Source organism: Molossus molossus, unplaced genomic scaffold (genome assembly GCF_014108415.1).
Source record: "Molossus molossus isolate mMolMol1 unplaced genomic scaffold, mMolMol1.p scaffold_m16_p_6, whole genome shotgun sequence".
Lineage (NCBI taxonomy): Eukaryota > Metazoa > Chordata > Mammalia > Chiroptera > Molossidae > Molossus > Molossus molossus.
In genome coordinates this window covers 35,409,585-35,423,998 of record NW_023425399.1, presented here as the reverse complement: position 1 = coordinate 35,423,998, position 14,414 = coordinate 35,409,585, and positions in this window count along the sequence as shown.

Genomic DNA, 14,414 nt, shown 5'->3' with positions numbered 1-14,414 from the left:
AAAAATTTGTCTCACCTCCAATTTTTCTGTTTAGTGAAACAGTTGATGAACCAACCTTTTTGCAGAAAACTTGCCCGCCTACCAGGTGTGCAAACAAGGCTTCCTCTCTGTTGTTGCCAGGACTTTCTGCTTGCAAAGACGTCTCATGTTTGGGAGACGTTGTCAGGACTCCATTTCACAATCCTGCACTTACGATCAGCCCAGTGATTTCATGTTTTTGTCAAAAGTTTCCCAATTTTGCCCTTGTACTACTGCAGCTTCTTAACAGATGTGTTTCTGAGTAATTTGTGCAAATTAAACTTTATATCTTCTTAAAATAAAATGTTTATAATAAAATCTTATTGTAATCTTTTAAAAGAGAAAAAAAAAACAAAAAACCCAGCAATTGAAAGGCAGGACTTTAATGGCAAACCTTTATGAAAAATGGGAAAATTTTAAAGTAATCCTTTAACTATTGATATCCTCATACATCCAATTTATTTTTAAGAAAATTGCACTTACAGTGTGGATGGTAATAAATCATGGTCAGAGTCTCTATACATCACTTTAAAAGGGCATTTGTTTGTGTTAGGAGAAGCACTTGAAATTTTAGTCAAGGAGGTGAAGCTTAACCACTCTCTAAGTATTTAAAATTTAACCAAATAATTAGCATGACAATGCTACACTAATTACCTAGACAGATATGTTTAATGATGGTTAATGTTTATTGGAGTCTAATACATTTACATACTTATTTGTTAATATCACTTAGCTATTGTTGCTTAATGAATCCCCAAAACATGAAGCTTGAAATAAATATCAATTAGCTCATAATTCTATGGGTTAATTGCATATTTCTGCTGGCTTGGCAGGTGCTGGCTGACCGTGATTGAGCCTGACCCATACTAGACAGAGTCTAGCTAGGACTCCTTGGACTAGGAAACCTCAAGCTGATGGCCGATCTCTGTTTAACATGGTCTCTGATCTTTCTCATCTTCCAGCAAGCCAATTTAGACTTCTCCCTTCTTCAGGGTTCTCAGAAAGAACAGAATTGTGCAAGGCTTCTTGAAGCCTAGATGCAAAACTGGCCTCAATGTCATTTTTGCCATATTTTATTGTGATAAAAAGAAATGTTGAAGGCAGCCAGAAAATGACACATTACATATAGAGAAACAAAGATAAGGATGAAATAAATATGCAAAAAGTATAATAGATCATGACAAAGTAAAGTTTATCTCAGAAATGCAAGGTTGGTTTAATAATAGATTATTATGTCACCATATTAGAAAACTAAATATAAATAAATAAATAAATAGTCATCTTAATAGATGCAGAAGGAAACATTTGATAAAATCCATTACCCATTCCTGCTAAAAATTCCCATTAACACAGGTATAGAAAGGAATTTACCTAGCCTAAAATAGGGCTTTTATAACAAAACCTACAAGCTAACATCATACTTAACATTCAAACACTAAGTCCTTTTCCATTTAAATCTGAAAAAAGGAAGTATACATGCTCTCATTTTAATTCAATTCAACATTGCATTTACCAAATTTGATGAAATCTTCTTAAAAGCCACCAGAACTAATAAGTAAGCTTACCAAAGTTTCAGAATACACAATCAATATTTAAAAAGGAGAACACAGAAAAATGGCAGCGGAGTGATGGAAGCTGCACAGACCATCTCCCAAGACCAAACTGGAATTACAACAAAAATAAAGACGAATCACCAGGAAAAGGCAAATGAAAAGCAGTTTGGAGGACCACATAACCAGGGACACTGACTCAATCCTGATGGGCTTGCAAAGACACGAGAGGGGGCCGGGAGCCCACAGTCCACAGCGGCCTGGGCTGAGAGATGCGGTGGCCTCGGCGGATAGTTGCGGCCTCAGCTAGGAGCTGCAGAGGCTTGGCCAAGAGTGATGGCCTTAGCTGGGGGTGGTGCCCTTAGCTGGGAGCGTGCCCACAGGTTATACTGCCAAGTGGCTCCACAGCGCAGAGCCAGAACAGTGACTAAAATACCAGCAGCCACTCACCTTGGGCTCCAGCAGTGGGAGGGCAGACTGGACTGGAACTGTGTGGGGACTCGGGATTTGGAGGGAGCTCAGAGCTTTTGCTTAATTGTAGACATGCAAGACTGTAGTCATCTTACTCCTTCCCAGGGCCCTGGGAAGAGGCGGAGGCTCCTCCCTCGAAGATTCAACCCCACTCAATGGCCATTGAAATGCTAATTGAGGCCCATTAAAAACCAGCATCTGCCCCACCCTCGGGAAATCCCCTTACACTGAGCACCTGAGGGAGTTTTTTATTCAAATCACAAAACAAGGTTCTTCAGGTAACAGCTCCTAATAGCATCCAGGCAAAAAAGCTAGAGGATAACTACCATTCGCTGGGCTAGCAAGTCTAACTAGGAAAGTTAAGACTTGACAGGGTGTTTAACTTGGGTGCTCCCAGCCTCATCCAAACCCAGGAGAGGGAACCACAAACAACAGAACACCAACACCCACAGGGAAAATTTGGCAGCCTCCAAAGCTCACTGTGATAGCCAAAATGGTGAAAAACAGAAACAAAAGCCCAATGAAAGAACAAGAGACCTCTACGAAGAGGAGATAAATGAGGTGCAGTTAAGTAAGTTAACAGAACTAGAATTCAGAACCATGATCTTGAGGAAGCTCAACAGCATGTGTAAGGACATGAGCGCCATGAGTAAAGACATAGAAATGTTGAAAATCAACCAGTTGGAAATTGAAACCCACCAAGAAGAAATGAAGAAAGACATATCAGAAATAAAGAGCACATTGGAGGGTCTAAATAGCAGAGTAGAGAAAGCTGAGGACTGGATCAGTGAATTAGAGATAGGGTAGAAAAAATCAACCAATCAGAAAACCAAAAGAAAAAAATAATTTCAAAAAAGGAAAACAGCTTAAAAGAACTGTGGAAAAACTCAAAACGTAATAACATTCGCATCATAGGAGTCCCCGAAGAAGAAGAAAATGAGCAAGGGTTAGAGAATATATTTGAAGAAATAGTGACAGAAAACTTCCCTAATTCGATGAAGGAAGAAGGCATTCAAGTTCAAGAAGCACAGAAAGCCCCAAGTAAGAAAAACCCAAACAGGCCCACACCAAGACACATAGTAATCAAAATGCCAAAAATTAAAGACAAAGAGAGAATCCTAAAAGCACTAAGAGAGAAGCAACAGGTTACCTACAAAGGAAACCCCATAAGGTCTCAGCTGACTTCTCAACAGAAACACTACAGGCCAGAAGGGAATGGCATGAAGTAATCAAGGTCATGAAAAACAAGCATCTAAATCTAAGACTACTCTACCCAGAAAGGCTATCAATCAAAATAGAAGGTCAAATAAAGAGCTTCCCGGACAAAAAAAATGCTAAGGAAATACATTAGTACCAAACCAGCACTGCAAGAAATGTAAAAAGGACTGCTCTAATTAGCAGAAGAAATAGGAAGAAAAATAGAACCACACTAAACAAAAATGGCAATAAATAAATACATATCAATAATCACCTTAAATGTAAATGGATTAAATGCTCCCATAAAAAGACACAGAGTAGCTGATTGGATAAAAAAACACGACTCATCTATATGTTGTTTACAAGAGACACACCTCAAAACAAAAGACAAACATCAGTTGAAAGTGAAGGGATGGGAAAAAATCTTCCAAGCAAACGAAAAGGAAAAAAAAAAAGCTGAGGTAGCAATACTCATATATGAACAAATAGATTTCAAAATGAAGGTCATAATTAAAGACAAAGAAGGCCCACCACTACATAATATTGAAAGGATCTATCCAACAGAAAGATATAACCTGGATAAACATATATGCACACAAAATAAGAGCACTAAAATATATTAAAAATCTTCTGGAGGACTTCCAAGGAGAAATCGACAGCAATACAGTCATAGCAAGGGACTTCAACACCCCGCAGACATCACTAAATAATCCTCTAGACACAAAATTAGCAAGGAAACAGAGACTCTAAATGAAGCACTAGACCAAATGGATTTAATAGATACCTACAGAGAATTATACCCCAAAACTACAGAATTCACATTCTTCTCAAGTGCACATGGGACATTCTTAAAGATAGACCACATGTGAGGGCACAAACTAAGTCTCTACAAGTTCAAGAAGATTGAAATCATGTCAAGCATCTTCTCAGATCACAATGGCATGAAACTAGAAATCTATTGCAAGAAGAACATGCAAAGACATTTGAACACATTGAAGCTAAATAGCATGTTATTAAACAATGAATGGGTTACCAAGGATACCAAGGAAGGAATTAAAAAATTCCTGGAAACCAATGAAAATGAACACACAACAACACAAAATCTATGGGATGCAGCAAAAGCTGTTCTGAGAGGAAAGATCAAAGCACTACAGGCCTACCTCAAAAAAAAAAACAAGAAAAATCTCTAATAGATTATCTAACCTTACAACTTAAAGAACTAGAGAGTAAACAAAAAGAAAACCTCGGAGCAATTAGAAGGAAGGTAATAGTAAAGATCAGAGCAGAAATGAATGACAGAGTCCAAAAAACAATTGAAAGAATCAATGAAACAAAGAGCTGGTTTTTTCGAAAAAATAAACAGGATTGATGGATCCTTAGCTAGACTCACCAAGAAACAAAGAGAGAGAACCCAAATACCCAAAATCAGAAATGAAAGAGGAGAAGTAACAACTGACACCCCAGAAATACAAGGGATTGTGAACAAATATTATGAACAATTATATGGCAACAAATTTGATAATCTAAGCAAAATGGACAAATTTCAGGAAACACACAGTCTCCCAAAACTGGACCAGGAAGAGATAGAAATCTTGAACAGACCAATAACAACAGAATAAATTGAAGATGTAATCAAGACTCTTCCAGCAAATAAAAACCCAGGCCCAGATGACTTAATGGGGGAGTTTTACCAAACATTCAAAGAAGTAGTAACACCCATTCTCCTCAAACTATTTCAAAATATTCAAAAAGAAGAAAGACTGCCAAACTCATTTTATGAAGCCAGCATAATTCTAGTTCCAAAACCAGAAAAAGACATTGCAAAGAAAGAAAACTACAGGCCACTATCCCTGATAAACATAAATGCAAAAATCTTGAACAAAATACTAGCAACAGATCCCGCAATACACCAAAAAAATTACTCAACCATGAGCAAGTGGGATTCATCTCAGGGATGTAAGGCTGGTACAATATTCACAAATCAATAAACGTAATACACCACATAAATAAAATGAAGAATAAAAACCACATGATCATATAAATAGATGCCAAAAAGCCTTCGACAAAATCCAGCATCCATGTCTTATAAAAACGCTCAGCAATGTGGGAATTGAGGGATCATATCTTGACATAATAAAGGCCATATATGAAAGACCTACAGCCAACATCATACTCAATGGGCAAAAACTAAAAGCATTTCCCTTAAGAATAGGAACAAGGCAAGGATGCCCACTTTCACCACTCTTATTTAACATAGTACTGGAAGTCTTAGCCACAGCAATCAGACAGGAAGAAAAAATAAAAGGGATCCAAATTGGAAAGGAGGAAGTGAAACTGTCATTATTCACAGATGACATGATACTATATGTAGAAAACCCCAAAGACTCCATCAAAAGTTTACTAGACTTAATAAATGAATTTGGCAAAGTAGCAGAATACAAAATTAACATCAAGATATCGATGGCATTCTTATACACCAATGATGAACTCACAGAAAGAGAAACTAAGAAAATAATCCCATCTACCATTGTGGCAAAAAAAATTAAGATACCTAGGAATAAACTTAACCAAAGAAATAAAGTACCTATTCGCAGAAAACTATAGGTCATTGAAAAAAGAAATAAAGAAAGATATAAAAAAGTAGAAGCACATACACTGTTCATGCTTTGGAAGAATTAACATCATGGAAATGTCCATACTACCAAAAGCAATCTATAGATTCAATACAATTTCCATCAAAATACCAATGGCATATTTCACAGAATTAGAACAAGTAGTTCAAAAGTTCATATGGAACCATAAAAGACCTCGAATAGCCATAGCAATCTTGAAAAAGAAGAACAAAGTTGGAAAGATCACATTACCAGATTTCAGGTTATACTACAAAGCCACTGTAATCAAAACAGCCTGGTACTGGCACAAGAACAGGCATATAGACCAGTGGAACAGAACAGAGAACCCAGAAATGGACCCAAGGCAAATATGTTAATATTTGACAAAGGTGGCAAGAGCATACAGTTGAGTAAGGACAGCCTCTTTCGTAAATGGTGTTGAGAAAATTAGACAGCTACATGCAAAAAAATGAAACTAGACCATCAACTTACACCCTACAGAAGAATAAACTCAAAATGGACAAAAGACTTAAATGTGACTAATGAATCCATAAAAATCCTAGAAGAAGCTGTAGGCAACACAATTTCAGACATCGTACGCAGCAGAATTTTCACTGATGCAGCACCTAAGGCAATAGAAACAAAGAAGAAAATGAACACATGGGACTACATCAAACTCAAAAGCTTCTGCACAGCGAAAGATACAATAATCAAAACGAAAAGGCAACCCACTGTATGGGAGAGCATAACTGCCAATGATATATCAGATAAGGGGTTAATTTCTAATATATAGAGAGTGCTCATACCACTCAACAAAAGGAAGACAAAGAACCCAATTAAAAATGGGCAGAGGAACTAAATAGACACCTCTCCAAACAAGACATACAAATGTATAAGAGACATATGAAGAAATGCTCAACATCACTAATCATCAGAGAATGGCCACCATCAACAAATCATCAAACAACAAGTGTGGGCGAGGGTGTGGAGAAAAGAGGACTCTAGTCCACTGCTGGTAGAAATGCAGACGGGTGCAGCCACTATGGAAAACAATATAGTCTTACCTCAAAAAATTAAAAATTAAACTTTCGTTTGACACAGTGATCCCCCTTCTAGGAATATGCCCTAAGAAGCCTGAAACACTAATCAGAAAGAATATATGTACCCCCATGTTTGTAGCAGCACTATTTACAATAGCTAAGATCTGGAAACAGCCCAAGTGTCCATCAGTAGATGAATGGACAAAAAAGCTGTAGTACATATACACAATAGAGTACTATGCAGCTGTAGGAAAGAAAGATCTTTTATCCTTTGAGATGACATGGAGGGACCTGGAAAGTATTATCCTTAGTGAAACAAGCCAAACAAAGACAAGTATCATATGATCTCACTTATTTGTGGAAATTAATGAACATAACAGTCCCAGAGATGTGGAAGTGGGGTACAGACCGACAATCCCCAGCAGAGGGGGTGGTGGGGGAGAGATAAACCACAGAACTTATATGCATGTACGCATGAACAGTAGACATGGACAAGAATGCTGTGGACAAGGCAGGGAGGGAGGGGGAGGGGTGTATCAGTGGGTGTAAATGGAGAAACATCTGTAACAAATATAAATAAATTAATTGAAAAACATTTAAAAAGGAAAAATGGGAAAGGGAATTATTACCAAGAGACATGACAACAATTTTAGAGATGATGAATGTTTTCATTATCTTTATGCTGTAATTGTTTCATAGGTTTATACATGTGTCAAAACATCAAATTTCAATATGTGTAGTTTATTATATGTCAATCATAACTCAATAAAGCTGTTTTAAGAAAGAAAATGATGTTCTCCTGAGATACTTTTAATTTTCCCTTTGGGAATTTTGCCTTCAAACGCATTGCCAAGCAAAGTCTACATGAAATGAGTGATTATGTTCTGAATTGTAAAATATTGACCAAAGCATTCAATGTTTTATAATTCAGAGAAGTATGAACGGTCATTTTCATGAGGAAAATAATCACTTAAAAATACTAAATGAAGAAGCCCTACTGTCTCACTGTTATTGCTCATAAAATTTGTTCAAGAGAATCCATGGTAATTCATCCAATTCCACCAGTTTAATATGTTCGCTGACATGTTCTTGTCATTACACTCAGCCTCAGAGGGTGGGGACTGACTCTACATGGAGTTCTGCTCTGTGTTACTTGAGTTTGGAGCAGGCCAGCCATAGAACTACTATTTCATGAAGCCCTGAATAAAAATATGAATAACCACTACTCAATTAAAACATAGGTTCAAAGGGTCAGAGAACAAGATGGATTCTCTAGATCATTAGTTTTCAACTTACTTCTCTAAACAAATTAGAATTCTGCAGAGGTCTTTTGGGCTTCCCAATTTTCTCCTTCAGATTTTTCGTTTTAAATATTTTAAATTCTTTTGGAAATTGTTTGCAAAACCACATATATGCTAAATATATTGAGGATTACTGATGCTTGAATGTATTCTTATGGATTACCCATCTTTGCGTAACACTAAATGAAAGCCCTGCTACAGCCTCGGTTAATCAAAGTACATCTCGAGTTTGTAAAGGCTCCCCATGTGCTCGGTGTGAATGTGTTGTGGATCTGAAAGTTGCTCTTCTGCAATCCCCTCTTGTGACTTCAGGTCTATGCCTGTCCTTCCACTTAAAACTGTACCCGTAAATTCAAATCTACAGAACAAGGACAGCATGCTCTATAAAAAACAGGCAAGACTCAGGTATGTCAGTTTAGCATATCTCCCTGTTGTGAAATCCCAGCTGGCGGTGCAATAGCAGGAGAATGTACATCATACTCCATCACAGTAGAAATAAATTATGCAAAATTGTGTGTTAATACATATTTAATGTGGTTCTTATCTAATTTTATTTTTAATATGTTTTTTTTCTATTGGGATAAAACAATTATTATTTAATCCAGAAATGGATCACTGATTAAAAACAGAGTATTTCATGTAAAAATTTGATGATGTAAGTGATAAGCCCGAAAATGCTTGAGATGAAACTACTACAAATTAGCTTCTATTAGTAGCAATTGGATTCCTGAGCTGGTGCTAATTACACTGAAAACAGTCTATAAAATCAAACATGTTCCCAAAAACATGCTCACATAATCATTTGTAAATAAAAACCATAATGTAGGAAGTATGAATTTACTTCAACACATGCAGAGAAAGAACAATCTCATTTTTTTTTTTAATTTTTCTAAATTAAATTGTATCTGACTCCAAGCCATGGTTGGTGAGGTTTGCCTTATTTCCCATCACTTCTTTGACTAAACTTTACTGCCCACGTGCTGGTCTCCATCGCAGCATTGGCCATGACGAGGACACGGACAGGAGCTGGCCAAACCCGTCTGTGCAGAGCCCTGTCCAGAGGAAACTCCCGGACCCTGCCCCCAGAAGTTGAAGCTTTTTGATCATCATCCAGGCACGTCCTGGGCAGTCTTGAAGTCCTGTCATCTCACAGACCACTGTGTGGAAGTGGACATAGGTTCCCATGTGATACGAACACCAGCCTTTCCTGTTCTTATCCTGGAGTCTCTCAACCTCTCAGACTACCTCCGGGACCCACATCAGCCCAGCTTTTTAAAACGGAAACTGTTCATTCTTCTCTGGATCCAGAGAAACTTAGACATTAGGACACAAAATCTACTTCCAGGGCCCAAATCCCATGGTACATGTGTTTGGTGACTGGGTTGGAGGGGGTGCAGTGACCACAATGCAGGGAGGAAATATCTCTCATTCTTTTTCAAATGCCAAAGGGAGACAGCCAGACAATCTTTCCTCCAGGTCATTCTGTGACAATAGTTATTTGTTATCATGGCTCACCTTTCGAATTTTTGCAAAATAATTCAATAGCCATTCCTGTGAAGTAACAATTTAATTTTTAAACAAAAACATATTCAGCCTTAAAAAAAAATGTATTTTGGCTTCATTTATTATAAATCAAGCTATTAAATGTTGTCAGAAATTTTATGAAAAAAAAAAAAAACAATAAAATAAGCTTACAGCATCATTTATTGCTAGTTATTAGCTTTCAATTTTCATATATTTTAAAATGAGTTACATATATTTTTAAATATATGAAAATTGAAAGGCAGTAACTTATAGAGAATATATATATATATGTATATATATATATATGTGTGTGTGTAATTTGCTTCTTTATTAAATATAAGCAGACTGGTGATTTCATCATTAAATAATTTCTTCTGTACATTGTACTCTATCTCCTTTTTTCTCATTTTGACCTCTTGATCTCTTTTTTTTTTATTTTCTAGTAATGTTTCTGCTTCCATATTTCATATCCTGTAAATAATGTAAGACTGTGTTTTGTAATTGAATTTAATCATTTCTGTTTTTCATATGAGAATTCAGTCTGTTCTTACTTAAGATAACTAATGTATTGATTTTATTTTGTGCACCTTTCTTTATATTTTTATTTACTTTATTTTGCTTTTTCCACTTTTCATCCTGTTTATTTAGACATAAAAGTGTACTTTCTAGTTCCTATAGTGATTATCTTCAAAATGCCAGCAGTCATTATCAAACACATATTTATCTATTATCTGAAAGCAAGTTACCACTTATTTCCCCTCACAAAGAAATCCTCTTTTCCCACAACTCACATTCTAATAAAAATGAGTGCTTTAGACATTTTAATTAGTTTTTGTAAATTTGTTTTATCAAGAAATAATCTGACATATAGCAAAATACATATATCTTAAGCATACGGTTATAGAAATCTTACCTATGTACGCAATCTGGTAAACACTACCCAGATCAAGATACAGAATATTGCCAACAGCCCTGGAAGTTGCCCCAGGCTCTCAATACTTCCCATACCCAATGTGACCACTATGCTGATGATTCTTTAACTATTAATAAAAGGAAGCATATGGCATGTGTTCCTTTGTGCCTGGTTGTTTTTATTCAGCACAATGTTTTTGAGATTCATTAAAAAAATCTGTGATTCATTTTTATTATTGATTATAATTTATTATATAAATAAACCACAAATTGTTTATACATTTCCCACTGATGGGCATTTGGGTTGTTTTTAGTATGGGTTATTATTACTCATGCTGTCATGAACATTTATTTGAATATGTGACTTAGATAAATACAAGACCTGATTTTTCTCAGATATCAATCTAGGAATGGAATTGCTGGGTCATAGAGTAGGCGCATGTTTAACTTTATTAAAAACTGTCAAATTATTTTACAAAGTAGATTTACCAATTTGTATTCTGATTAGTAATATATAAGAATTTCTGTGGTTCTTAATCTGTTCCAACAACTGATACTGATGGTCTGTTTTTCTTCTTCTTCTTTATTGATTTGAGAGAGAGAGGAGGAGAGCGGAAGAGAGATAGAAACATTGATGAGAGAGAACATCAATTGGTTGCCTCCTGTGTGCCCTCCACTGGGGATTTGGCCTACAATCTGGACATGTGTCCTGACCAGGAATCGAACCAGAGACCTCTTGGTGCATGGATCAACGCTCAACCACTGAACCACACCAGCTGGGCTTGATAATCTTTTTAATTTTGGACATATCATAGGTTTATAGTTACATTTCAATGTTTTCTAATTTAAAAAAATTTTGATAACTGATAATTAAAAACATCTTATGTTTTCATTAGCCACCCATATATGTTCTTTTGTGACATACATATTTAAATATTTTGTCATTTTTAAAAAATCAGTGTTTATTTTCTTATCGGTGTTTTAGGAAGATAAAATATTAATAGTAGGTATATCTCTAATAATTAGAAAAGAGGACACAGAAAAACTCATTTAAAATAAATAATAGAAACATTACATGCAAAATAAAAATAGGTAAATTATTTGAACATATAATTTATAGAAATAGAATCTGAATAATCAACAAACATGAAATATTCCACCTCACTGAAAATTTAGAAAATGCAAATTAAAACATTAATGAACCATCAATAACTTTAATCAATGGTGCATAAAACCAATGTGTGACATAACCAAGTGATGAGGGTGAAGAAAACTGAGAACTTTATAAGCTACTCGTGGTCATATGCACTGGACCAGCGCCTCGAAGACCCATGTGCTAATATCTAAAATATTTGAAAGTGCACATCACTGATATTTAATCATTTTGCTTCATGAATATATACTAGGGAACATGCATAAAAGTGTCCAGTGCAGTCTTATTTATAGCAAAAATTTGGGGAAACATGCATAATCAACAATAGAGAAATAAATACACAATTTTTCTGGAGCAATGATTTTTAACTGGTGTGTCGCAAGAATTTTTAAAACATGCAATACCTTACTGTTGAAGCAGGGGCACTCACTTCTTTTCCCTTTAATTTTCAAATAAAAAAATGACAATAGCCAACACAACAAAAGTCATTGGTGTGAATGAATCAAAATTATACCTATTTTTTTTTCAGATCGACAAAAAATATAGTATTTTTTGTTGTGCTGTAGAATTTTAGTAATTAGTTAATGTGTGCCATGAGAGGGTAAAGGTTAAAAATCATTTTTGTAGAGTATTTAATATGAATGAACTATATATTGACATGTTTCATATATATAGACCATGGGAACACAATTTTGAACCACAAGAACTGATACATTATCACATATAGAGTGCTTTATTTACAGAAAAGGTAAATTATATAGAAAGTATTCGAAAAGGAAGTAATATGTATAGAAGTGGTTCTCCAAATCCAGAGCCTGGACTGGCATTCTGAGCATTTCCTAGGAATTTGTTAGAAATGCAGATTCTTGGGCCCAACCTCAGACCAACTGAATCAGAATGTCTTGGAGGCAGGATCCAGTGATCTGTTTTTACAAGCCCTGCCGTGGATGCTGATGCTTGCAAAAGCTTGAGAACTACATGTTACTGTTCGGCATGCTAGAGAGAGATGTGTTTACTGAAACTAAAATACAGATAACTGGAGCAATACAAAGAAATTTCCTGACAATGGTTGCCTTTGGAGCTGGAGCTGGAGAAAAGGCCTCGAACATCTGTAATGTCATGCCTATAAATACAGATAAATGTCATGCCAAAATACCAATATTTGTCCATTCTTAGTGGTGATTATGAGGGTCTTTGTTAAATCATTCTCTGCATTCTTCTGAAAAATTTTTATACTTCTAAAAATAAAAAAGAGCTCCAGAGAGCACAATTTATCAAACAGTATAGAGACTTAATATATTGGTCTTGGGTAAAATTACATATAAACAAGATATCTTATTGCTATCCAAATGATTATGAACACAGAGGAATTTTAAAAAGAGAGCAGGGCAGGAAGATTTTGTGAAAGAAATGAGGCTTAAGTGTTAGACAACACTGAAGAAAACTGTGCAGTAGGAATAGTGTACAATGCAGGAGGAGGAGTATGGTTGAGGGGATGAGGGCTGTCAGGTCAACAGGGCTGTGTGAGCAGTGAAGATAGTTAAGGCATGAGAGAGAAACTAGACTGCAGTTATGGAGCTCTGAAAAAAAATTTAACGACACAGACTTTATGTAAAGAACATCAGATGTTCCCTGATTAATAAAGGTTTCATTGACAAGTGTCCTCAATCCATATCACAAACCATTTGGGAAATCATGCAGAAAAATAAGATCCTTTCTGGTCTACCATCATCATCGGAAACTAGCATTAATATTTTATCGTTTGTCTTATTTCCCAATATCTCTTTCATTATTATTATTATTATTATTATTATTATTTTAATCCTCATTCGAGGATATTTTTCCATTTATTTTTATTTTTTGATAGAGTGGAAGGTAGGAGGGAGAGAGAGAGAGAGAGAGAGAGAGAGAAACATGGATTGAGAGAGACACACCAATTGGTTGCCTCCTACACAACACTGGGGCTGGGGCTGAACCTGCATTTGAGGTATGTGCCCTTGACTGGTAATCAAAACCTCGACTCTTTGGTCTGTGGGCCAGTGCTCTAACCTCTAAGTCAAACCATCCAGGGCTCATTATCATTTTTAAATATAAAAAGCATGCTCATTGTAGGATTTTTTCAAAAATATGGAAAATATCAGTCAATATTTATTGAATACCAGTATAAATGCTTTTCACTTTTAAGTCATGTTAACCCTGAGACAATTTCATTATCTGTATTTTACAAAAGGATAAATGTAGCACAGAGCTGTTAAGTAACCAGTCTAAGGTCACAAAGTACATAGACAGTGCTATAGGACTAGTCTCCATTGGTTATAAGGTCTGAGCCCATGTAGTTAGACCACTCCATTGGGTTCTCCTGCCTATCTCTCTTACAAAAACATGAATTTAATTTCTACATTAGAGTACACGGCATGTTTGTACAACAACCCTTTAAACATTCCTTAATTATTAGACATTGTGTCTGTTTGAAAATGTTTTTCCTTGTAAATAATGCAACACTGAACATATTTACACAGAAATCTTCACAAGTGTGTTCATTTATCTCCTCAAGATACATTCTTCTAAGGAAGATATAAGAAAAAAATAAGTCTTTAATGTTACTAACATATTTCCAAAAATTTACCCATATATAT